Source organism: Sapajus apella, unplaced genomic scaffold (assembly GCF_009761245.1).
Source record: "Sapajus apella isolate SASKATOON/1434 unplaced genomic scaffold, GSC_monkey_1.0 scaffold26, whole genome shotgun sequence".
Classification (NCBI taxonomy): domain Eukaryota; kingdom Metazoa; phylum Chordata; class Mammalia; order Primates; family Cebidae; genus Sapajus; species Sapajus apella.
In genome coordinates, this window is record NW_022436966.1 from 20,812,886 (window position 1) to 20,839,201 (window position 26,316).

Below are 26,316 nucleotides of genomic sequence, written 5' to 3' on the forward strand. Positions count from 1 at the left end.
AAGTTGTGGTTGATGAAAGACGGAGTGGCTGTGGCAGTTGCTTAAAATAAGAAAACAATGAAGTTTGCTGCATCTATTGACCCTTCCTTTCTTTTTTTTTTTTTTTTTCAGAAAGAAAGAAGTAAAATTATATTTGTTTGTAGATGACATCATCTTCTGTATAGAAAATTACAAAGAGTCAACCAAAATACTGCTGGAACTAATAAACACATTCAGTGTATTTGCAGAATACAGTATCAGCACCAAAAATTAGTTGGATTTCCATACATCAATAATAAACAATTTTAAAAGAAAATTAAGAACACAATTTCATTTGCTAGAGAACTTAAACTAAGAAATACTTAAGAAGAAAGGTAAAATGGTGAGAAGTTTATACTCTGAAATCTATAAATACTGATCAAAATAATTATAAACATATATCAGTTGAGATACAACCCATGCTGATGAATTGGAAAATATTGTTAAATGATTATATAACCCAATGTGATTTAGATTCAACACAGTACCCATAAAAATTCCTATCAGTTTTTGTTAAAAACAAACAAACAAACAAACAAACCAACCCAGGTAAAGTGGCTTATGTCTGTTGGCCAGACTGGTCTCAAACTCCTGACCTAAGTGATCTACCCAGCCTGGCCTCTCAAAGTGCTGAGATTCCAAAGTGAGCCACCGCACCTCGCCCAATCCTTTAACATAAACACTTTAATGTCAATACTTGAACTCAATGTTAAGTCAACTCAAACCTCAAGATGAAGCTGAATTGAGTCCACTGTCAATGCTTGATGGTTTGCTACACTCGCTGCATTTGGAATAATTATTTCAAGAATGATTTTTCTGATGTTCTGCAAGGAGTGACCTCTGGCTGAAGACCTTGCCACACTTATGATATTTCTAAGATTTCTGTCCAATATGGATTCTCTGATGTCTAATGAGGTGTGAAACGTAAAGGCTTTTCCTATCACATTTTTGAGGTTTCTTTCCTGCATAAATTCTTCTACGTTTTGCATAAGATGAAGCTTGACTGAAGATTTTGCCAAAATCATCACATTTGTAAAGTTTCTATCCCGTATGAGTTCACTGATAAAATGCAAGGTATGAATGATATTTGAAAATTTTGCCACATTTGTTCCACTTTTAAGACAGCTCTTCATTATGGATTCTCCAATGATTTGCAATGGTTGTAGAATTACTGAAGACTTTGTGACAATCATTACATTAGTAAACTTTCCCTATACCATAGATTGCTTGATAGTGAATAAGTGTTGACTGCCCACTAAAGGCTTTGCCACATTCATTACACTTGGAAGATTTCTCTCTAGTGTGAATTCTAGTATGTTATGTCAGGTGTGAATCACAACTGAAACCCTTGTCACAAACCTTACATTTCTATGGTTTCTCTCCAGTATGAATTTTTCTAAGTCTTTCAAGGTGTGATTTCAAAATGAAAACTTTGTCACATTCTTCACATTTGTAAGGTTTCTTTCCAGTATGAAGTCTATGATGACATGCAAGGTTTGATTGTTGATTAAAAATCTTGCCACATTCATTACACTTGCAAGGTTTCTCTCCAGTATGAAGTCTATGATGACATGCAAGGTTTGGTTTTTGAGTAAAATCTTTTCACATTCATTCCACTTATAAATTTTTTCTCCAGTATGAATTGCCTTATGAATTACAAGAGCTGAACTTTGACCAAACGTCTTGCCAGATTCATTACACCTGTAAGGTTTCTCTAGTATGACATCAACAATGGAATACAAAGGATGACATCTGACTGAAGGTCTTGCCACACTCATTACACTTGTAAGGTTTCTCACTAGTATGAAGTCTATGATGGCATACAAGATGTGACATCTGATGAAAGGTCTCGCCACACTCGTTACACTTGTAAGGTTTCTCTCCAGTATGACTTCGCCCATGAACTGCAAGGTATGAATGATGTTGGAAAACTTTGCCGCATTTATTACACTTATAAGATCTCTCTTCATTATGGATTCTCCAATGATTTGCAATGGTTGTAGTGTTACTGAAGACTCTGTGACAATCATTACATTTGTAAGATTTCCCTATACCATGGACTGCTTGATGGTCAATCAGTGTTGACTGCCTACTAAAGGCTTTGCCATACTCATTACACTTGTAAGGCTTCTCTCCGGTGTGAATTCTGGTATGTTATGCCAGGTATGAATCACATCCGAAAGCCTTGCCACCAACCTTACATTTGTATGGTTTCTCTCCAGTATGAACTCTCCTATGTTTTTCAAGGTATCATTTGTGACTGAAAACTTTGTCACATACTTCACATTTGTAAGATTTCTCTCCAGTATGAAATCTATGATGACGTGGAAGGTGTGTTTTTTGATTAAAAACCTTGCCATCCTCATTACAATTATAAGGTGTCTCTCCAGTATGAATTGTCTTATGAATTACAAGGGCTAAATTGTGATGGAAGGTCTTGCCACACTCATTACATTTGTAAGGTTTCTCTCCAGTATGAAGTCTATGATGGACTACAAGGCATGACATCTGACTCAAGGCCTTGCCACGCTCATTACACTTTTAAGGTTTCTCTCCAGTATGAAGTCCAAGACAGCATGTAAGGGATAATTTCTGAACTGAAAGTCTTGCCACATTCATTACACTTGAAAGGTTTCTCACCAGTGTGACATCTATCATGGCATACAAGGTATAGCTTTTGGTTAAATATCTTGCCACATACATTTATATTGTTTCTCTCCTAAGTGGATTATCTGATATTTCCTTGAGAGAGCTATAGTTAAAGGCTTTGTCACACTCATTACATTGAAAAGATTTTTCTCTCATGTGTACTTCCTGTTTTTGTGTGAGTAAGGAATAATGAAGCAAATTATTTCCAAAGTGTTTAGAAATATTCATTTCAGGCCTACAAGAAATTATTTGGGATACTGAAACTGAGAAAGCATCATTGATAGGCTTCTCACCTTATTGCCAGTTTTCACTTTGGTCTGAAATATGTGCTGCTCAGGCAGATAGGAATGAAAACTTAATCCAAGCAGATTAAGGTTGGATGTAATAGGCTTGTTTCCAGCATGCCTTTGATCATATTGGTCTGTACTACTAGTCAACTTTTTTTATTTTTGTCATGGGTGCTTCATGGCTCTTTCTGTCATCTTCTTGCCACTGAAACTCAAAGTCATGAATATTTTTCTCAATTCCCTTAAAGCAAAAATCTCCAATATGATGACTTTCATGTGTTTCCAATGTCCCTGTGTGGAACACTACTGTACTGCCTTGTTCTGTTGACAAGAACTTCTTCACACATTTAGAAGAGAGATCCAGGGAGACCAGGTCCCTGTATAAAGTCCTCTGAGCAGGGTCCAAGCATTTCCACTCCTCCTGAGAGAATTCTATGGCCACATCCCTGAATGTCAACAGACCCTAAGGAAGAGCTATCCTGACTCCTTTGCTTTCCCCTTCCTCTTCCAGCTTTCTTTCTCACGTATCAAAAGTCTTTAGAAGTCAATCGCGAAGTGGTGTGACCTGCACTCTACGCATCTGCTTCTGGGTTTTCGACTCTTCCTTTCATAAAAGATTTCTTTGTAGTATGTGACACTGTTTGATAGCATTTTACTCATAGTACATACAGAACTTTCAAAATTGAGATAAGTCCTTTTAACTCCTGCTACTACTTTTATCAGTTGAGCAGCAACTGATACTCTAAACATTTGGTTGCCATTTCAACAATGTTAACAGCATCTTTATCAGGAATAGATTTCTTCTCAAGAAACCTAATTTCTTGTCTTATCTGTAAAAAAACAACATCTCATTTGTTCAACTTTTACCATGAAATTGAAGGAATTCAGTCCTATCTTTAGGCTCCACTTCTAATTCTAGTTTTCTTGCTATTTCTACCACATCAGCAGTTATTTGCTCCACTGATGTCTTGCACTCCTCAAAGTCATCCAAGAGGGTTGAAATCTTCTTCTAAATTGCTGGTAATTATGATATTTCAACCACTTGCATAATATCAGTTATATTCTTAATGGCATCTACAATGATAAATCCTTTCAAAAAAATTATCAATTGAATGCCCAGATTCATCAGAGTAATATATGGCAGCTATAGTCTTATGAAGAGTATTTCTTAAATAATAAGACTTGAAAGTCAAAATCACTCCTTAATCCATGGACTGCAGGATGGATTATTTGTCTGCGGGAATGAAAACATTAATCTTTTTGCTTTATCAGAGCTCTTGAGTGACTAAATGCTTTGTTAATGTGCAGTACTGTTTAAAAGGAATCTTTTTTTCTGAGCAGTAGGTCTCAACAGTAGGCTTTAAATATTCATTAAACCACACTGTAAAGAGGTGCTGTCATTCATGCTTTGTTGTTTTATTTATAGAGCACAAGAAGAATAGGTTTAGCATAATTCTTAAGGGTGTTAGGATTTTCAGAATGGTAAATATGCATTGGCTTAAATTGAAGTCACCAGCTATTAATGCACTGGCCCCTGATATGGTTTGGCTCTGTCCCCACCCAAATCTCATCTTGAATTGTAATAATTCCCATGTGTCAAATACAGGGTCAGGTGGAGATAACTGAATCAGGGGATTGGGGGGACAGTTTCCCCAACAGCATTCTCATGTTAGTAAGTCTCACGAGATCTGATGATTTTATAAAGGGGAGTTACCTTGCACTAGCACTCATGCCTGCTGCCATGTAAAACATGACTTTGCTCCTCATTCACCTTCCACCTTAATCGTTGAGGCCTCTCCAGCCAGGTGGAACTGTGTATTAATTAAACCTCTTTTCTTTATAAGTTACCCAATTACAGATGTATCTTTATTAGCAGCATAAAAACAGACTAATACAGCCCCTAATTAGAGAGTCAGCTTGTCCTTAAAGGTTTGAAGCCAGGCGTTGACTTACTACCTCTAGCTATAAAAGTCCTAGATGGCATTTTTTTCCAACAGAAGGCTGCATCATCTGTGTTGGAAACCTGTTGTTTACTGTGGTCCCTTCATCAGTAACATTAGCTAGCTCTTCCAAATAACTTTTTGTATCTTCTACATCTGCAATTGCTGCCTCACCTTGAATTTTATATTATGGAGGTGGCTTCTTTTCTTAAATCTATGATCTAGCCTCCACTAGCTTTCAACTTTTCTTTTGCAACTTTCTCACCTCAGTCAGCCTTCATTGAATTGAACAGAGTTAGAGCCTCTCTCTGGATTATGCCTTGGCTTAAGAAACTGGTATTATCTGGTTAGATTTTCTATCTCGACCACTAAAACTTTCTCCAGCTCAGCAATAAGGCTGTTTTACCATTTTACCATTTGTGTCTTCACTGGGATAGCACTTTTCTTTTTTCAAACTAGTTAACTGAAGCAGTGACAGTGGAGAAAGAACAAAGACATTTGTAACCAGAGTCATGAACAATTATAGACACCACCACATTTGGACCGGCCAAGGTAACCTTTTAATTTCCTTCAAGTACTTTTTCTTTTCATTCACAACTTAGCTCTTGGTTTGATGCAAGAGTCCTAGCTTTCAGCCTATCTCTATTTGCAACATGCGATTTTCATTAAGCTTAATCACTTTTAGCTTTTGATGTAAAGTGAGAGACATGCTATTTCTTCTTTCACTTGAACACTTAGAGGCCATGGTAAGATTACTAATTGGCCTAATTTTAGTATTTTTATATTTCAGAGAACAGAGAGGCCAGGAAGATGAAGACACATGGATGAGTACACAGTGGGTGGAGTAGTCAGAGCACACACAACATTCATTGATTAAATACGGCATCCTATACGGATGTGATTTGTGGATCTCCAAAAAATATTACAATTGTAACATCAAATGTCACTGATCGCAGATTACCATAACAGGTATAATATTATAAAAAAGTTTGAAATATGGAAAGGATTATCAATATGTGACAGAGAGACATAAAGGGAGCACATGCTTTTGGAAAAATACTGCTGACAGACTTGGTGTATTCAGGGTTGCCACAATTTGTAGAAAATGCACTATCGGCCAAATGCAATAAAACAGAGCACAACAAAAGAAGGTATGCCTATATATATAACCTTATATGCATAATATATTAACATATTACCTCAATAGATGCGAATATATTAAATACTGACATTTAACAACATACTAATGTACAAAACATGTTATATTTTTCATTAATAATATAATTAGGTAGATAGAGATAAATGATCTCCTTTCTCAAACTACATTTCACTATAGTTTGTACCATATTATATAGCTCCTGATAGTTGTTAGAAAAATATAATTAAAAACAAAACTTCTGTCACTCAGGAAACAGAAAGCTTCCACACAATGGTATTTGAGAAAGAAAATAGTTTTCTTATTAAATAAGTATTAAACCAGAATGTGATGCATACCACAGCAACTTGCTAGAGATAGCAAAAACAGAAAGAAACCTCACCCTTTGATAACTAAGCAGATATAACCTATTACCTACATGTTTCTGAGATAAATAATAACTAGTCCTCAAGAGAAACGGAAAGTACTATTTGTCACATATGCCTTATTCTAAGTTAGCCTGGAACTGAGGTGACCATTTGTATCAGTTAATTGGTTTTGTCCAAAGGAAAAAGAAATTTCTTATACTGTGATGACAGGAGTTGATTTTGCAATTTGGAGGAAGGTGCTCATTTAAATTAAGCTTCTAACTTCCTACAAAAACTGGGAGGTTTGGATGCTTTAATTTTTGGAGATTACATTTCAAAGAGATTGTCCCCAGGTTCTTGAGAAAGACATGGCTTGCTCTAAAAGCTGGCAAGAAGCTTATTTTCCTTTTCAAAATATTTAAATACATTTCAAAGACACAGAGAAATAACTTATAACGACATGTTTTTTAATGTAAAATGTAACAGAAAAGAGATAAGAGGAGTGTCTTTTCCTGTTCGTACCAGAGGTTGTTTTCTCCTTAGATTTGTATTATCTTCACACAGTCTATATTCCAAAGTATGTAATTTATAATATACAGTTGGCCCTCCACATCTGTGTGCTTCACATACGCAAATTCAACCAATCATGGGTCAAAAATATTTGGGAAAAACCACAAAAAATTATACAATCATATAAAATTATACAAATAAAAACACCAATAAAGTATAACTGCTATTTACATAGTATTACATTATATTAGGTATAAGAATTCAGAGATTATTTAACGTATGTGAGAGGATGTGTGTAGGTTATATCCAAATATTATGCCATTTCACATTAGGACTTTAGCATGGGTTGATTTGGGTATCTGTGGGTCGTCTGGGAACCAATCACTCTAAGATACAGAAGAACAACTGCAGTATATATTTCTCCACAGAGAGTTTACCTTTATTTGGCAATGTAGGTGTATTACTCAATTACTGTTTTGATGAATTTTGTTAAGAATTTTGTGAGACTAAAGATGGGTTGGGAGATTTTTATTCTTTGACTATCAACGTATGCAAAAACCTAGTTAAAATAAAACAGCTTTCTAATAGTGACGATAGGGGTTTGGGGTGGACTGGAAAGTATTTTTAAGATCAAGAAAATATCTAGGTATAGTAGAAAAGAGGCAGAAACTAAGGAAGAATGCATTGCAGATAGAAGACATGCAAAGATTGAATAAACATAGCTAGGTATTATGAAAAAGTGTTAGCCAAATAATTTTTTAAAATATCTTAGTGCAGAATAGAAAATGCATAGAATGTAGAGAAAGACACAAAAGAAATCCTATAAGCAATTATCAGCTTCTTTGTCATTTTGAAATAACTTACTATAAAATAAATTACATAAAGTAAAATACCACATTGGACCCTAATCTCATAGAAACTTATTTTAAAGCTCCAGGTATTCAGGTGAGCTTTGAAGATTCAAAATAATAGCATTCAAGATTGCCTGCTACAAATACCAAGATGAATAAGGTGGTACACATCATTCAATAGGCATTTATGTGTAATACTTCCATTTAGATCGATTTTATAAAATTACTAAAAAAAAGGGCACTAATAATATTTCAAAAATCAACTACTTGCTTATCACATCATTCCTGATTTTATTTTTATTTGTCTACAGATATATTATGCCTTAGGCATAAGAAAATTAAAATATAGATTACATCTGAGAATATATGCTTTGAAAACATTTTGGATAATGTTATCCAAGTGCTGAAATAAATCACTATTTTATTGTTTGATGTCATTATGCAGACAACAGGCCACGTTAGTAAATAAAAATCTACTAGCATTTTTTATTGTTGTTAATTTAATATTTGAATTTGTCTATGTTTTTGCAGTCCTTGATGAAATATAATGCTAATGGAAATATGAAGTTCTAGAAATGTCACCCAGAATAATTTTTTTACAAATAAATTTGTAGTGGAGCCAAGAGAAAACTTCCCTCTTGCCCTCTGAAGGTTCATTGAAAAAATCACTGAAATAAGGCAGATTAATAGGAGAAAAGGCAAACAAATTTATTTAATGTGTATCTTCAGAATGAACACCCAAACATCCAGTGAGGTTCAAGAGTTTATGCACCATCCTGATAAAATAGTTTACAGAAAATGAGAGAAAAGGACTTCTGTTGAGGGGATTACTAGAAAGAGCAAATAGATCCAGGAACAAAGATTAACTTGTAAATATGTGGAAGAGTCTGTTCAGATGTGATTTCATTCTTCATCTTTTTTTCTGCCATAGATAGTGAGATAACAGGGAATGGGAGAAGAAAAACAATTTTTCCCTTTGGTAGGTCAGCATCATAGGTAGATAAAAGAACTTCAACTTTTTCTTAGGAGAAAGAGTAGGGCAGGGAGAAGGTCAGAGAAACCTTCAGGCTTTCTCTTTAGTTCATCAAGTCAAAACACTACATTTTGGCGTTTTGGCTTCTGAGCCTCAATAACATATATAGGAGCCGAAGAAAACCAGGCAACCAAGACAGATCGACTGTGAACTCATATTAAATGCTGCACCTCAGTGTCTACATTAAGTTATTCATCTTCAGTTTAGATGATGATTAAAAGAAGATGTTTTTCAGTCTCAACAGCATTCCAATGAAAACTTATGTTCTTCGTTGAACCTGCCTTTGCCAAGGCAATGACAGTGAGTAAAATCTACCATAACCAACTCCATCTTGATTCTAGCCTCACAGGCTGACTGTCCTCATTCATTCTTGGGCAAAGGCCAAGCTAACCACAGGAGGAATTTAGTTGATAGTTTAACTGTGAAATGAGGATGATCAGAGTCCCTACCTAAAATAAATCCCTTCCTTGCTCAGGAACCTAAATCCCATTTGTAATACTAATAAAAGGCTATAATCCTAATGGGAGGGACCTAAGTTCTTCTAAGATGCAGGTGATGTAGGTGTAGTTAAAGGATAACCAGCCATCGTCCCCTAAGCTTGCCTCTGTACATTCCCTTGATGCTCAGGAGTCATGTAGTCAGAGCTTGCAAGATTTGTGACTTCTTTACTTGCTCCTATAGATAACATCACTACTGTAAAGCCTAAGATTGGTCTTCTGAGATGATTTTCAGACTTTTGCATTCTGGCAATCAATTGGCTTTACCTGGACCTGTAATTCATACTCAACTGGTCCTGTGGTCTTGATACAGAGAACAGATTCAGTGTATGAGGACCATTTTTGACACACTCATTTTAAATTATCATTTCTTCCCAGGCCAATAAATAGGCCCCTGCCCACCAATTTATCCATGAAAATCCTAGCCTCTGAGTTCTCAGAAAGACTGACTTAAGTAACAACTCCAGTCCCACCCCTTGGCTAATTCTGCATTAATTCAATTCTGTCTCTGATATAATACTATGGTCTCAAGTGAGGTTTTTTTTTTTTTTTTTTTTTCCTGTGCAATGGGCAAGAAGAAGCCAGAAGAAGCCATGAGGCAATACATTATTGGCCACCTAAGAAATACTATATATTGTTTTATTAAAATAATAGTTTAAATAGATTATTAGAAACAATTAGACATAAGACGGTGTTCCCAAACCAAACTGAGATTCAGGAAGTAAAATAAGTAAGTTATTTACATGGTTATCAAATGAAATAGATATTACTGTTAAAAACATCAATTGCTCATTGTGTTGAATCCTTTTAAAAATTAATTCAAAACAAATCTCCTAAATTACTGATACATTTGCTCTAAATGCAAAATATTTTTAATAAAGAGCTATATGGGAACGGCCTCAGTTAGGAAATTCAGGAATACAAAAAATGACAAAGATCTCAAAGGACTAAAAGAATGTCAAAAGAACAGAGGATTAAAAAGTGTAGCATTATCTTAGTGTGCTGTTTTAAAACAAACAAAATATTTAACTTAAAAAATATATATATCAAATCCATGTTCTCCAGGGCAGGATGATAAAACAGATCCAGAAATGTCTGTCAAAATAAGATTGGCCTTAAAAAGACTATAGGAGTACTCAAAAGGGATTTCTCTCACTCTGACACTAACCACCATACAAATGGCTGAACTAGCTAAGAATAAGGGGCTTTTACATCCTAAAAATGAATGGTTTCTATGCAGAAATCTGTAAATGAGCAAAGGAGGATTTAAGAAATCAACCAATGAAATTCCAAACAGCTTAACTGTCAGTGAAGAAAACAGACATATGTTGCCCTTTTCGTACCCTGAGTTATTATTCCACGGAGCCCATAAATGTTCTCTTTTTGCAAATATATTTGAAAAGCAATTTATAAATTCTAGCCCTGGTGGTTCAAACATTTCATGTGAAATCTTCAGAATTTGAAACTCCCTTCATATATTAGGCCTACTTGTCTTTTATCACTGTAATTTGGGAAATACTAGTTTTTTGTTTTTGTTTTTTTGTAAACTTTAAATCAAGTCAAGAATTCTAAGATCTTGTGTCAAATCCTGTAATGAGTATACTAAAACAAACAGATTTTAGGAATATGGTATATTTCTACTTTAAGATGAGATTGTCCCCTGTTCTTATGTAAACTTGAGTTAAATAAAAAGGTCTCTATGAAGTCTGGGTCATCTCTCAAATTCTAAATTCTCATTTTTTATGCTATACATCAAAGATATCCTAGAATAAGAGGAAAAAAAAAACTCTAATAAGAAATTGGTTGTATTTCTTTCTGAAATCACAAGTAACAATTTATTTGGGGATCATGTGCCTTGTTTGATAACTGTTTTCCAACTCTTTGGAGGGTAAGTGTGGCTTTTTGAAACAGTCAGGCCAACAAGAAGCAGGCTGGTATTACTAGAAAGGAAGTTTGAGCAATTTTTATTTATGTTTTTTTCTCACATTTCAGAAAAATTTAACTTCTAAGTGATGAGATACCACAGAGTACAGGGTGGCAAAATAAAGTCCATGGGCCACTTCTGGCCGGGCATCTGCTGTATAAATAAAGGTGTAGCAGGCCAAATATCACTGACACAGGCCTCTATAACAACTGTTTCAATACTGAGTGGTTAAGTTAAATATTAAAAGCTAAAAAAGTAGTACCATTATACGCAGACAGAAATGTAACAAAAGCCCATCAAGATTTTTGCCAAGGGAAGAAATCAGGCTCGCTGATACACCCACTTTGCATTTTGGTTGAGATCAGGTCTATAGTTGTTTTTGAGTCTGTTTTGCCTAAGTGCACTCCCACTTGTGCTGTCCAAAATTTGTCTTCACTGGTTTGTGTATCTGTCTTGTTCCTTTTGATAGCATGCAAACTTGAAAATGGGAAGTATTGGGTCCATTCCTGTGGAGAGGCCTTTGGGAAGGAATTTTTTTCTTTTTTTGGGAGCTCAATGGTTAAAAGTCAGCTTAATTAAAAGCTAACATCCAAGATGTGTATATGTATGTGTGCATGTTTGTATTTAAAAAGGCCTCATGTTTTTGTTTATTTCTCTCCTAGAACCTTGTCTTTTTGAGCAAAAGTTTTTTTTCTTTTCAGTGACTGAATTCTATTTTCTTTATTAATAACTATTGCAACAGAAACTACTCGGGTTTTTTAGGAAAACATTTAATTTAGACACTTATAAACGTCTTTGTTTGGAAAAACAAATTTTTTTAAGTGCACTATAAAAGCATCACATGGTCTAGCCTCAGAATAATTCTCCCTTTTTGAAAACCCAGGATTCTGTATCAACTCTGCCCAGAGCCCAAGATCCAGTTAAAAGATAAAAAAAGGAGATCTTATGAACCTATAAAATCTACTTCTGTTGGCATACCTAATATGTCTATGTATTATGTCTTGTGTACATCATGTTTTACTACCAAAAAGACATAAAACAGTTCAAATTAATTGGCTTAACCAATAAAAGTACTTAAATACTTTAATAGAAAAAAGAAAAAACTATGCAAATGCTTTTTCAAATTTATGTGACTTCAGTAAAATCTCTAGTAAATAAGCTAGCTTTAAAACTTATTGGCAAAGTAGTATTAGAAATGTCTTAAGAGTTGCCAGCATACATTTTTGTTTGCATTTATTGATCAAACAATTTCATACTTATTTCTGCCAAATACTGTAAGTTGTCAAAATTTGGCATAGAGGCTACAAAACTGTAACTTAGCTCAAAAGAGAATAATCTTTGTTTTTCTAATTGTTAATAAGATAATTAGATAAATTTAATGTGATAAATACTCATAAACTTGTCACAATTTAGTATCTGAAGTTATATTAAACAACAGATATTTCATTATTTAGGTATTTTCCTATAAATATATATTGTAGGAAAACTTCTTCCTAAAAACTGTATTTTTCTAAAGGGTAACTAATTTTTATCTAATTCAGTTTATTTAAAGCTTACATATAAAACAAGGTAAAAGAAACCAGGAAATGAGAGATATATAAAAGGTTATAAAAATAAAGAGATTTTTAAAGATCATTGGTAAAATAAAAATATATTTGAAAATGTAAACATTTGTTCTAAACTGAGCAGGTCAAATGTTAGGTTTGCTAAATGCTTTACATCATAAACTGCTTTTTTGATTTAGAAGTTGTTCAATTTGTTTTGGACTGCTAAATTCTAGACAAGGCCTGAGGACATATGAAATTAATCATGTTCCTAGCAATGCAAAAAGTTATTAAAGAGATTCTATATAAGAAAGGATCTGGTATGTTAAATTCTCATTCTAAAGTAAAATAACTGGTTATTTAAAAACAGGATGTTAAGTCAGATAGTCAAGGCATGTCATAGTTTGTCTGTGTAAGTCATGAAAGAATTTATGAAAAGGAATTTATGCAAGAAATGCTGCACAACTTAAAGTTGATTAGGCCTCCTAAATGCTTTATAAAATGCTACTATGACTCTTAGCTGTAAAACTTGCCTGCTTTACAGCTAGCTATGTAAGGCCTGGGACACATGGAGTTAGATGATGGAGTAAGTCAGAACTTATCTGCACTCCTGTCTAGGTCTTAGGCTCCACATCTAGTACGTAATTAAAATCCCAAACTTACCAAGGTTTTCACCAAAAGTAAAGATTGCTAGAGTTAATAGAGTAACATTTGTTTGGCTTTCTTTGGGCTATATTTGTACAAATATGTTATTGGTATGTATTCCGAAGTTATGGGAGACTCCCATAATTCTGATATATCTTAGTTTACATTATCAATAATAATTGTTACATTAAATGGTAATGTGCCACAGAGGTAACAGATTTCCTTTTCAATTGTGTCTTTAACTAAACCTACCATAAAACTTTTTTTATACATAAACAACTGTGTTTTTTGGTCCTTTTCAGAAGGTGGTTTTATAATCAGCTATAAAGCTCTAACATGTGCTCTTGAGTGCAGGTTTCTGATAACTTTGGACACTGTGACATCAGAATAGAGGATAACTGTTCAGAAACCTTGAAGAGCCAAAATGTTCATTAATATCAAGTAAGACAGAAATTAACTGCATGAACTGAGCTAATAGGAGACTGATGTGATCTTTTTGATTTTTTGCTTAAAATGTTGCTAATCCTTTGTTTCGCTTTTCAGAGTCAAGGAAGCTTCTTTTGAGGTATTAACGGCTTTTAAAAATTACAGAGTATACTATAAACAAAATTTTGAGCATATTTGTTTCTCTCTACCTGATTTCTCCAAAATTTTGAAATGATTTGTGAGTCAATATGATTATTTGCGTAACTGAAATAAGAATCTCTTTTCTTTTGCAGCAGGACACAACTGAAAAAACTTGTAATTTTACCAAGGTTTTAACTGGAATGGTGCACTCACCTTTAAGGAATCAGACTTGACTTATGGAGCCAATGAAGTCCTTGGAAACTGGCCTATTATTTTGTGTACACAGTCCCTGTACAAGGTTTCTGGCCTGTGATAAGTAAAGAATGTCACTTTCTGAGAGGCCAGGAGCCTGAAATTATCTTGGAAGCTCAAAAGGAGAGAAATTATAGGCATTTCATCATACCAATCCATGGCTGGGCTCGGCTTTAAAAAGTCTTAGATTCCTTCTATGGAACAACATTTCATCAAAGCCAATTTAAAACGGCTATGTGAAAAATAATTATCCTTGCTGCCCTGTATACAAATAATTAAGCCAATTATAATAAAGGAAACCTGTCTTTCCGTGATTTGTCTTTTAATAACAATGGGAAACTAGAGGAGGAGATTTATGTTTCAAAATCTATAGCACACCTGTTAAATTCTAGTCTTGCCTGATGTTTTTCAGTTTTTATTATTTTCTACAGATTGAATTAAATTTTAATTTTTCTGGCTGCGGGTCTTTAAAATAATGTTTTCAATTTTTTCTTCTTTCTTTTCCTTTTTCCCCAATCATCCTAATTGGAAATCACTGAAACCTAAGGTGTACTTTCTCAAAGCCCTGCAAATTGAAGACTAACCAACTTAAACTTCGGATGAAACAGCAGCAACCTATTCATAAGTGTTGTTATTGAACATACTATTATGTTTCAGCAGGTCCTGCCTCTAAGCCCCTGAAACGGAGAGTGCTACTGGGAAGAAATTGACCTCTTCCACTCCAGCGCTGTATTTGGTGCCCCATAAAAACTGACCGTCTCAGCTGTAAGTAGCCAGAAAGATTACAACGCTCCATCCTGTGATTCTCATGGTAAGTAAATACACATCATGCACAAATTGACAGTGGGGATTGTGGGAGGCAGATCTCACTAACACAGGCCTCAGTAACAACTATTTCAGTACTGTCTGAGTTATATAGTTGAATATTCAAAGCTAAAAAGGTCAGCGTCCTTATGTAAAGGCTAGAATGTAACAGAAGCCCATCAGGAATTTTGCCTGGGCTTTCCCTGGGCCTTGAAGCATGACAAAATAATGAGAGAACTCTTAATAGGACCTATTTAGGATTAAACATATTTTACTGGGGTCTGAAGAAATGCCCCAGGCCTCCACAAACAAGTTTATTGGGGGTGTAAAGGAATGGCCCAAGCCTCGGTGATTTATCCAGAGACATAATAAGGGTAATCACTCTGGCATCTGCACCCATTTAGATGAAGTAAATTTACTGAGGCTCCAGAGGAAGGTTTTCAGGACTGACAACTTAGTTATATATTACAAAAAATTAATCACTTATATCTTTAGATGAATGCACAGTTATACGCAGACATGCAGCTTAGAAGGCATATAAGCTCTGGAAAATATTGCAATTATGAGTTGGTCTGGTCATCATTTCCACACCTTCTCCCTACAACTGGTTACAGAAATAGAAACTCTCTTTTTCTTCAGTTCACCTGCATCTCATTATTGGGCCATGAGTTTGGTCCGTGAATAAAGTTACACTACAGCAGAATCCAGTGTATTCCTCTAGGCTCATCTATGGCTGCTTCCAAGCTATAATAGACTAGCTGAGTAGTTGTGACAGAGACCAAATGGCTACAAAGGGTAAATAATTTATTACCCTTCCTTTACCAAAAAAATGTTTTCTGGTCCTTGTCATATAGAACCCTCACACATAAACACAAGGAGTATGTTTATAAGTGACCAAGTGTTCACAACTGCCATTTCTTTCCCTCTGCTTTATCTTGACCAAACTTTAGTCAGTCTTTTCTTTCTACAGGCTCCTGAACTCTGCTTACCCGCAAGCCTGAGAAAGCACCAAAAAAGTGGAATACTTCTGCCCCCACTATCAGCTTTTCCTGACAGCTGGCAGACTACAGAAAGACCTTGTCAGACCCCACTGGCGATTTTGCTTTGTGTCAAATTTCTCCCTTAAAATACATTCTGCTTACATTTGCTTGCTGCTCTATAACCTACAAATGAAAAAATCTTTTACTGTTTAAGATTCTTTTAGATTTCTGAGATTGCAGTATTTTTCCTATTGAAATAGTCTTTCTTCTGAGTAACGCCTCTCACTCTCTAAGTCCAAATTTGCATTTATTTGACAGTTTCTGGTGCCATGACTTAAATAGAGTCCTGATTCCTGATCTCCCCTGAGAACTTTTTGTGTTATTTCTGGTTGGAACAGATGTGATCCATGGTGGTAACTTACAAGTCTTAACCCAGCGCTCTGCACATTTTTCTGTAATAGCATGATAGTGATTTGCCTTAATTCTATTAAATTGGGCTTTTCCTGGTTCTTTGCTGCTTCAGCAGGACTTTTCCTGGCTTTTTTCTCTTCTAGAAAGAATTTTACTAAAAGGAAGTCTTCTTGGCCTTTTAAATGGGGATTTAATCACTGACTTTTCTATTGAGCTAGAGACTTCTGGCTCTTTTCTGGTCAATTTTGTGGTCAAGAGAGAATCATCTTCTTTTCCAAAGATGGACATTTTTTTTTGGATCTTTTGAGTGTGAATTTACAACATCAATTTCCAGTTGGAAATTCTCAGCCCTTTTGTGAGGCCTCATTGCTTTCCATAATTTTTTATTCAGGGATTGTACAGACCAAGCCTTTTAGCTTCTCAACAAGAATTGTGTGAAAGACCCTGATATTATTTGCCTCTGTGTCCCCACCCAAATAAATCTATGTTGAATTGTAAACCTCAATGTTGGAGAAGGGGCCAGGCAGGAGGTGACTGGATTGTGGAGATGGACATCTCCCTTGCTGTTCTCGAGATACTGATGATAGTGAGTTATCATGAGATGTGGTTGTTTGAAAGTGTGTAGCACTTCCTCCTCTTCCCTTTACTCTTCCTGCTGCTCCAGTCATGGAGGATGCCTGCCACCAGGATTTTAACTTTCCTGAAGCCTCCTCATACGTGCTTCCTGTACAGTCTTTGGAACTGTGAGCAAATGAAACCTCTTTTATTTACAAATTACCAGTCTCAGGTAGTTCTTCATTATAATGCAAGAATAGACAAATACAGAAAATTGGTACTGAGAGGTGGGGCACTGATGTAAAGATACCTAAAAATGTGGAAGCACCTTTGGAATTAGGCAATGGACAGAGGATGGAATAGTTGGGAGAGCTCAGGAGAAGATAAAATGATGAGGAAAAGTTTGGAACTTTCTAGAGACTTGTTAAAGTGTTGTGATCAAAATGCTGATAGTGATATGAACAATTAAGTCCAGGATGAGGTGGTCTCAGATGGAGATGAGGAATTTATTGGGAACTAGAGCAAAGGTCACTTTTGTTATAAATTAGCAAAGAAGTCGGAGGCATTGTGTCCCTGCCTGGGGGATCTGTGGAACTGTGAACTTGGGAAAGGTGGTTTAGGATACATGGCAGAAAACATTTCTAAGCATCAAAACATTCAAGATGTAGCCTGGCTTCTTCTAACAGCATATGGTCATGTGTGTGAGCAAAGAGATGAACCAAAACTAGAACTTACATCTAAAAGGGAAGCAGATCATGAAAGTTAGAAAATTTGCAGACTGACCATGTTTTCAAAATAAACCACATTGTATGGGGAGGAATTCTAGCTGGCTGCAGAAATTTGCTTAAGTAAGGAATAGCAGAATGTTAATAGCTGAGACAGTGGGGAAAATGCTTTCAGAGACCTTCATGGCAGCCCCTTCCTTTGCAGGCCTGGAGATCTCTAAGAGAATAGTTTTGTAGACTGGGCTCAGGGCCCTGCTGCCCTGCACAACCTTGGGACATTGTTTCTTGTATCCCAGCCACTTCAGCTCCAGCCATGGCTAAAAGGGTCCCAGGTATGTCTCAGGCTGGTGCTCCAGAGGGTGTAACCTGGAAGCCTTGGTAGATTCCATGTGATATGAAGCCTGTGGGTACACAGAGGGTGAAAGCTGAGGCTTGGGAGCCTCCACATAGATTTCAGATGTATGGAAATGCCTGGATGTCTAGGCAAAAGTCTGCTGCAGGGGTGAAGCTCTCATCAAGAACCTCTGCTAGGGCAGTGCCGGGCAAAATGTGGGGTTTGAGCCCCGACACAGAATATCCATTAGGGCACTTCCCAGTTTGGCTACGAGAAGAGGGCCACCATCCTCCAGACCCCAGAATGGTAGATCCAGCAGCAGCTTGCATCATGCACCTGGAAGAGCCACAGGCACTCCACACCAGCCCTTGCGAGCAGCATCACAAACTGAATCCTGTCAAGCCATAGGGGTGGACCTTCTCAAGGCTTTGGGAGCCCACCCCTTGCATCTGTGTGGTGTGGATGTAAGACAAAGTGAAAGGAGATTATTTTGGAGCTTTAAGATTTAATGACTGCCCTACTGGGGTTCAGATTAGCACAGGGCCTATAATCTCTTTGTTTTAGTCAATGTCTCCATTTATAAAAACATTTAACCAATGCCAGTGCACCTACTGTTTCTTGGAAGTCAATAACTTGCTTTTGGTTTCTCATAGGTTGAAGGAACTTGACTTTTCTCAGATGAGACTTTGGACTTTGAGGTTAAAGCTGAAATGAATTAAGACTTTGGGAGACTCTTGGGAAGGCATAATTGTGTTTTAAAATGTGAGAAGGACATAGATTTGGGAGGAGCCAGAGGTGGAATGATATGGTTTGGCTCTGTGTCCCCACCCAAATCTCATGTCGAATTTTAATCCTCATTGTTGAAGTAGGGACCTGGTGGGATTGTATTACACGGCAGACTTCTCCTTTGCTGTTCTCAGGATAGTGAATGAGCTCTCATGAGACCTGGTTGTTTAAAAGTGTGTAGCACTACTCCACTTCATTCTCTTTCCTGCCCCAGCTGTGTAAGAAGCACGTGCTTCTCCTTTGCCTTTTGCCAGGATTTTAAGTTTCTTGAGGCCTTCCCAGTTGTCATCCTTCCTGAACAGTGTGAAAAACTGTGAATCTACTAACCCCCCCGCCTTTAGTTTTCTGAGACCGAGTTTTGCTTTTGTTACCCAGGCTGGAGTACAATGGCGCGATCTCGGCTCACCGCAACCTCCATCTCCTGGGTTCAAGCAATTCTCCTGTCTCAGCCTCTCGAGTAGCTGGGACTACGGGTATGTGCCACCATGCCCAGCTAATTTTTGTATTTTTAGTAGAGATGGGGTTTCACCTTCTAAACCCCTTTCTTTATAAACTGACCTGTCTCAGGTAGTTCCTTAGAGAAAATGGCCTAATAGACTCCTCTGGCTCCCAAATGAGGACTAGGCATGAGACTCATTTGTTGCTACATCCCTCCTTTTTACTTGATCCTGTTCCTCTCATGGGAAACTCTCAATCTCCTGGAACTAAAAGTAGATTAACTCCAGCTAACAATACGCTTCATCACTGTGGCATTAATTTTTTCCCGCGCCTTTTAAAATCGCAAAGTATTACAAAGGATAACCTGGAATTGCAATGGCTACTCTAAGACTTCAGCAACTTCCTTGGTTTAGTTCTTCTCACGTAGCACTTAAATTCTGGAAGTCCAGAATGTCCTCCTGACAATGGTCTGCTTTATTATTATTTTTGTTGTTCTGGAAGAAGCTGAAAAACTTCTCCCTCAGTCAAATCTCAATCAGGCCCTTCAATGTTCTCAGTCTACCTTATTGAAAGCTGTTATACTCAATCTTTTAAGGACCATGTGTTGCCTCCAATGCTACTCTTTCTTTTCTTACTGAAATGCCAGGAGTTTTTTGTTAGTTCTACGGTTTACTGCACAGAATGTCAATCACCGATATAATGAGTATTGTCAGAGAAGAGGCTATAATCGGTAATGCTACTGAGGAAAATGAGGGGAAAATCTCAAACACATTTTGCCAAATTACTAAAATTGTGAGCTTATATAGCAGAGAATGAGAAAAGGCAAAGAAATAATCAAGATGGATGAGGGGTCTGGCATCTCATTGCCTGGATGTGGTGAGCTGGTGAGTTTCAGTTCCTTGCCAGAGGTTTGGTTTCCTGAAGAAGGAAATCAGATGACACACATGTAATTTTCAAGTTTTAAGTCTGGGAGGGTCATTTTTCTGTTTTTTCAAAAATCTGTGAATATTGTTTTCATGGGCCAATTTCACTTTTATCCCTGACTCTAAAATATATTCTTGCCCTCAACACTTCCTTGCTTATTTCCCTCTGCTCGTCCAAGTTTGTTCCAGTCTCTCCTACAACCTTGCTCTGGCCTGCCTGTGTGTGTCCTTCACTCCCTGACTCCACCCTGGCTCTTCCCACTTCTCAGTTCCTCATGGTGACCTGTGACTTTGTTCTCGCCCCTCCAGGATTAGGGCACCAAGGACAAGGGACTGGAGAGATGCAATATCCCTTCTCCAGAGAATTATCTTTGAACACTGGTCTCAATCTGATCTGCATGCTACAATGAAGAATTTCCCTGATCCATGTAAGAGTACAGAGAGATTTTCTACACAATTTAGGTTAATTTTAGGGCAATACTCTCTGGGATTCCTATGCCTCTAACAATTGGTTCAACCCCTTATATGTCCTGTCTTATGATTTGAAAAAGCTAACTTGGTTAGAGTTTAAGAGGATTTAAAAATAAATCAAAATATCCGTGAGGCTTATAGCAGAGTTAAGGTGATTGGAGGAAAACTCTTATACTCCTAGAAAATGTCGAAAAACATTCTTGAGGTCTACGTCTACTTGACCACATAGCATTTGCCTTGGCTTCCAGCTTTATTAAAGGACTCTATATAGAACTAAGGAAGGTTATTTTAGAACATCACATTAATTGGCAAAACACTTTCCTCTTTGAAATCCATCCTTTAGTGCAGCACTATGAGGATATACAGGCTGATAAACCTAAATTTGCACAACAAAAGCTCATGGTTCTTCTCCTTAAATAGCTTGAGAAAAATAAATCTAAAACCTCAGGGCAAACTTTACCAAAGTCTTTAATAGAGATCCCTGTGGATATTGCTGGGAAAATAACATCGAGCTACAGAAAGACCCAGGGCTGAAAGATAACCACAAATCTGAGTCTCAATGACTCCTCTCTGAAGGATCTACTCTTGTCTTTCCCCAAATGGTCTTAAACACTCTAGGGAGAATAATTATCCCAGTGAATTGATGCCCCACTACTTTCCAGTAGACAGTGTAGCCACCTGCTGCACCTCTGACAGCTCATAATTCTTCACCGCAAAGCCTCACAGTATGCAATGTCTGTGGTGCTGTTAGATAACTTTTCTCATCTTCTGCCCCTTTTAAACCTTTTTCTATGCCTCTTGGACTTCATTATGCCCAACATACCTTTTTATTAACTTATACAATTTAGTTCATCTATTAGGTAAAGACCTACTTTCCAACTGGAATGTTAATCTGTTCATGTAAGGCAACTGCAAAAGTAGTTGAAGACACAGCTGTCCTTACGCCGTCATACCATGAGCATTTATGTAGCTTGTGTGGTATCCAGTATACTTTTATACATTATGTATGTAGCCTACACCATATGGTTTCTCTTTTAAAATTCTCCTGCTCTTTTCTTCTTATGTTAATGTCAATCCATGTCAAAAATATCTATCATGCCACTCTTCTACCTTTACCAGAGGAAGGGTGACTGCATGAAAGTATTCTGGTCTTTCTAGTCTCAATTTGTCCTCACCCAGATCTTTTAGAAACCCTTCTTGCAAATCCAGACCGGCCCCTGTTTGTTGGTGGTGTTCTTCACACTTCAAAAGAACATTTTCAGATAGGAAATGCTGCTACAGATTTCGAAAATCCCATAGGATAAAAGTTTCCACCTGGGACAATGTCAGCTAAGTTTTCTGAAATGGTGGCTTTCACAAGAGTGTTCTACGGCTGAAATCAAGAGACCTAACACCTCTATAGACAGTAAGTATGATTTCAAGGTAGTAGTATATGATTTTAGTATGTTTTCAAAAACCAGAGGATTTAAGACAACACTTGGGGCACCAATTAAAAATGGAAAATCAGTGTTTGACCTCTTAGAAGTTTGTTATTGCCAAAGAAAATAGCTATATTTAAGGGCAGAAGCTGATAAGGATAATAAAATCCCAGAAGAAAAGGAAATTTATCTGGCTGATAGAAATGCTAACCCAATAGCTCATCAAGGTTTCTCACTCTCACCACAATCAGATAAGATTTTAAATATACTCTGATTATCCCCGATTCTTTAATTCAGGTACTTAAAGCCTTCCATTTCCAAACCTCTGGTTTTGAATGAAAAGGCCAATTGGAAACAAGTCAGACATTTTATCCAACCAGATAGACTTTGGAAACATCCAGATAGCCACTTGGACTCTCCTCACTTCCTCAATTAAAATTCAGTCTCTGGCCTTTATAGAATTACTTATCATGGAAATGAGAAATTAAACCAGGTCCTCTACCATCATTGGTGAAGAAGCTTTACTCCCTATCTGGGACAAGTGGTGGCTTCCTGCCCCATTTATCAAAAACATAACCCTGGTAAAGTTGCAAAAGTAAGGCAAGAAAGAAAACTCCTTCAGAAAGACCTTTTCTTCACTGACAATTCAGTTTATTCAGTTCCCTAAATCTCATTGTGAATATGTTCTTACTATCCATATTAGTCGTTCTCACTCTGCTGTAAAGAACTACCTGAGACTGGGTAACTTACAAAGAAAAGAGGTTTAATTGGCTCAAGGTTCTGCAGGCTGTACAGGAAATATGGCTGGGGCCAGCCTCAGGAAACTTTCAATCACAGCAGAAGGCAAAGGGGAAGCAAGCTTGTCTTCAGGTGGCCAGGAGGTGAGAGAGCAAAGTGGGAAGTGTTACATGTTTAAACAACCAGATCTCATGAGAACTCACTATCACCGAAACAGTAAGGGGAAAATCCACCCCCATGATCCAGTTACCTCCCACCAGATCCCTCCTCCAACACTGGGGATTACAATTCAACATGAGATTTGGGTGGGGACTTAGAGACCAACTATCACTATCATTTATATGTTCTCTGATTAGCTTGACACTTTTTCTTGTGCAACAGACTTAATTTTTGTGTCCCTCCAAAATTCATATGTTGAATTCCTAACCCTGGAAATCAGGCCTTTTGAAAGGTGGTTATGTCATGAAGGTGAAGCTTTCATAAATGGGATTAGTGCTGTTATAAAATACGTCCATGGGTTCTTGTTCACCCCTTCCTCCATCTGAGAGCACAGCAACAAGATGCCATCTATGAGCCCGGAAATAGGTCCTCACCAGACACAAAGTCTGCTAGTGCCTTGATCTTGGACTTTCCAGCCACCACAATGAGAAGAAATAAATTTCTGCTGTTTCTAAGTCACTTGCTATATGGTATTTTGTTGTAACAGCCTGAATGGACCGTAATAACCTGTAAAAGAGCCACTGTCTCTGCTGTTGATAAACTATCGTTAGAACAAGTACTCTCTACATAGGGAATTCCACTGGTTCTTTCAAGTGACCAAAGGACCCTGGTAAAAATCATCCAAGAAACTTGAGTATTTCTTCCCTTATCCTCCAATGGCATTCTCTATCATCCCAGTAATACGGAATGAGCACTTTAATAATTTCTCTACCCATAAAAGGACCCCAGAAACCATGAAATTCCTTCACTTAATTTCTAACACAATCTCTCAAATTTACTTGATTGTTGATTATAAATTTCTTTTTCTTCGAAAGCCTCTGATTTCCCCTAAGTCCTAACCTGTCTCAAATTTAATGGTATCCTTTGTATTGTCACAAAGAACACTTTTATTAATACTTTTACTTTATTCTTTAGAAATAACCTCTTTCAATATCAATGCTTTTCCAAAAAGGCAAATTGCTTGTTTTATAACATAACGAAGTTCTGTTTCATGAACCTAAATATTTACAATTACAACTATGTTGCCACCAATAAAAATACCTACACTATTACCATAGAAGAAAATAGCACATAATTCTTGCTGTCCTATCAATCTACTAGACTTAGATGATCCTAAACATAATATTACCAGGTGTGCTCTGAATTATCTGTTCTCGAAGCAACAACATGATTATGTTACCCTTCCCAATTGGATGGAAAAGCATCACTATCAAAAGAATTCATTTGAATTCTAAGATGCGAACCCACAGGACAATTATTTCTATGAATCCCAAATAGTCCCTAATGAAGCGTATTTTATTTGTGGCAGCCATGCCTATTGGTATGTATCTGCTAATTGAATTGGATCTTGTTATACAGTTAACCTAATAAGCCCTAATTAAATTTCTAACTAGACTGCCTTTTAAATTGTTTTCTCGTGACAACTTTACTGCATGATTTAAGTTTTTCAGGAGCTAGATTGACCAAAAGGTCTACAAAAATGTGTTACAACTACAAAATTAGGCTCACAATCCCAGGCCTAGAAGAAGGCTGTGACCTTCCTTTTTCACCAAGTTCTCAACAAGACTTGAAACAAAAAGCTAAAATATTGGGAATAACCAAAAAGAATTGACTGCTGCAGTAGATCATGGGTAGGCAAACTTTATGCCTGGGGCTGCTGTTGTGTGGGCCACTCAAAAAGTCTACTGGCATTCCTTCATCTTCCTTGCTGTGCTCTAGGAAACGTCCATGACTGTGGACAATCTTATCAAAACCACTAGCATCATTGCTAGAGAATGACAGTCCTTGAAAATCCTCTGGCACTGGGCATGATTCCAGATTCTGGAATGGGTGCTTTCACAATGGCTGGAAGGCACTGTTGTATTTTCCCAGAATCCTCTATGATGTCTATGCCATCAACAAAAACATTCGGACCACAAATGGAATTTGTCAGATTGCCACTGCTGTCTTCACTCTACCATCTGAATGAAGATGTTTTAGGCATGTTTCAGATCTTTGAATTTCAGCTGGTTTTCTTCAAACCTCAGATCCTGGTTTTAATCATGTGTTCATCCTTTGATAGCTAGTCTATTTTATCCCCAGATATGCCTCATTTTATCATCATTATTTTTCCCAGATTCAGTAACTTGCCCAATATACCTCACTTAACAGCCCAATCTCTAAGATCATAAAACAGCTATCTGTCTCACAGCATGTTCCACATTTGACACAATGGGCAGTGCTTCAGGGGCAGTAAGAATTTGAAGGGTTCCCTACCCTTATAAACTGTTTGGATCAACCTCAACTTCACAGTGATTCTTAATCCATCTCTAATAGTGTTTAAGAAAAGACTTTGTGTCTTAAACAGAGAGGACTAACCACGTGTTCACAATTGCCATTTTTTACCTTCTGCTTTATCTTGACCAAACATTAGTAAGGTTTCTCTCGTTCTTCCATGATCTTATATTCTTCATGCCCACAAGTCTGAGCAAGGACAAAAAAAGTAGAATGTGCTTTCTCATCAGCTTCTCCTAGGAATCTACTGGCCACAATGAGGCTCTTTCTTGGTCAGACCCAATTGGCCATTTTCTTCTGCTTTATCAAATTTCCTTTAAAACATTCAACTTATATTTTACTTAATAAATGAAAATCATTTTCTGTTTAATTCTAAGGCACTTGAAATTTCTGAGATCTGAGTTTTCTCCCTATATTCGTTCTTTTGAATAAAACCTGTCCAAGTTTGCATTTTCTTTTATTTGCGAGTGGCATTCACTTCAGCAAATTTATAATACCAAAACTAAACAAAAAATAAACAGAAAAGCAAGGGAAGGAGACCTTAATATCTATGAAGAAGATAGAATAAATGAAATCGTGGATTTTTAAGACTCATAAAATAAGTAATACTCAAGAAATAAAATAACAACTAAAGTATGCCTATTTTAAAACAATTCTTGAATGAACAATTCTTGAAAATGGGTCAAAAGTTCACACATGGTATTAATTCATGTAATGTCTAAAAGCATCCAAAATATCTTTGATTTTATAGGTATATACTTAGGTACATATATAGTAAAAGTATAATACATATAAATTTTTCACTAATTCTATCTGAGGAGAAAGAGAAGGGAAGGTTTGGGCAGGATGCTAAAATAGGTATAATTTGCATCAGTTAATTTTTTATTTCTGTATAAATAAAATACAAATATAGCACAATGTTAACATTGCTTAAATCTGGCTGACAAGCACATGGGAATTTATTATATTATTCTTTGCATGTTTTGTTTAGTTCAAGTATTTTTTAATAAATTGAATAAG

At 36.5% G+C, this 26,316-nt stretch overlaps 1 pseudogene; it reads right to left on the reverse strand.

Moving 5' to 3' along the window:
- Nucleotides 1–3,070: 3,070 nt before the first annotated feature.
- The window catches only part of LOC116560389, a 76,311-nt pseudogene continuing 53,065 nt past the window's right edge, over nt 3,071–26,316 (reverse strand).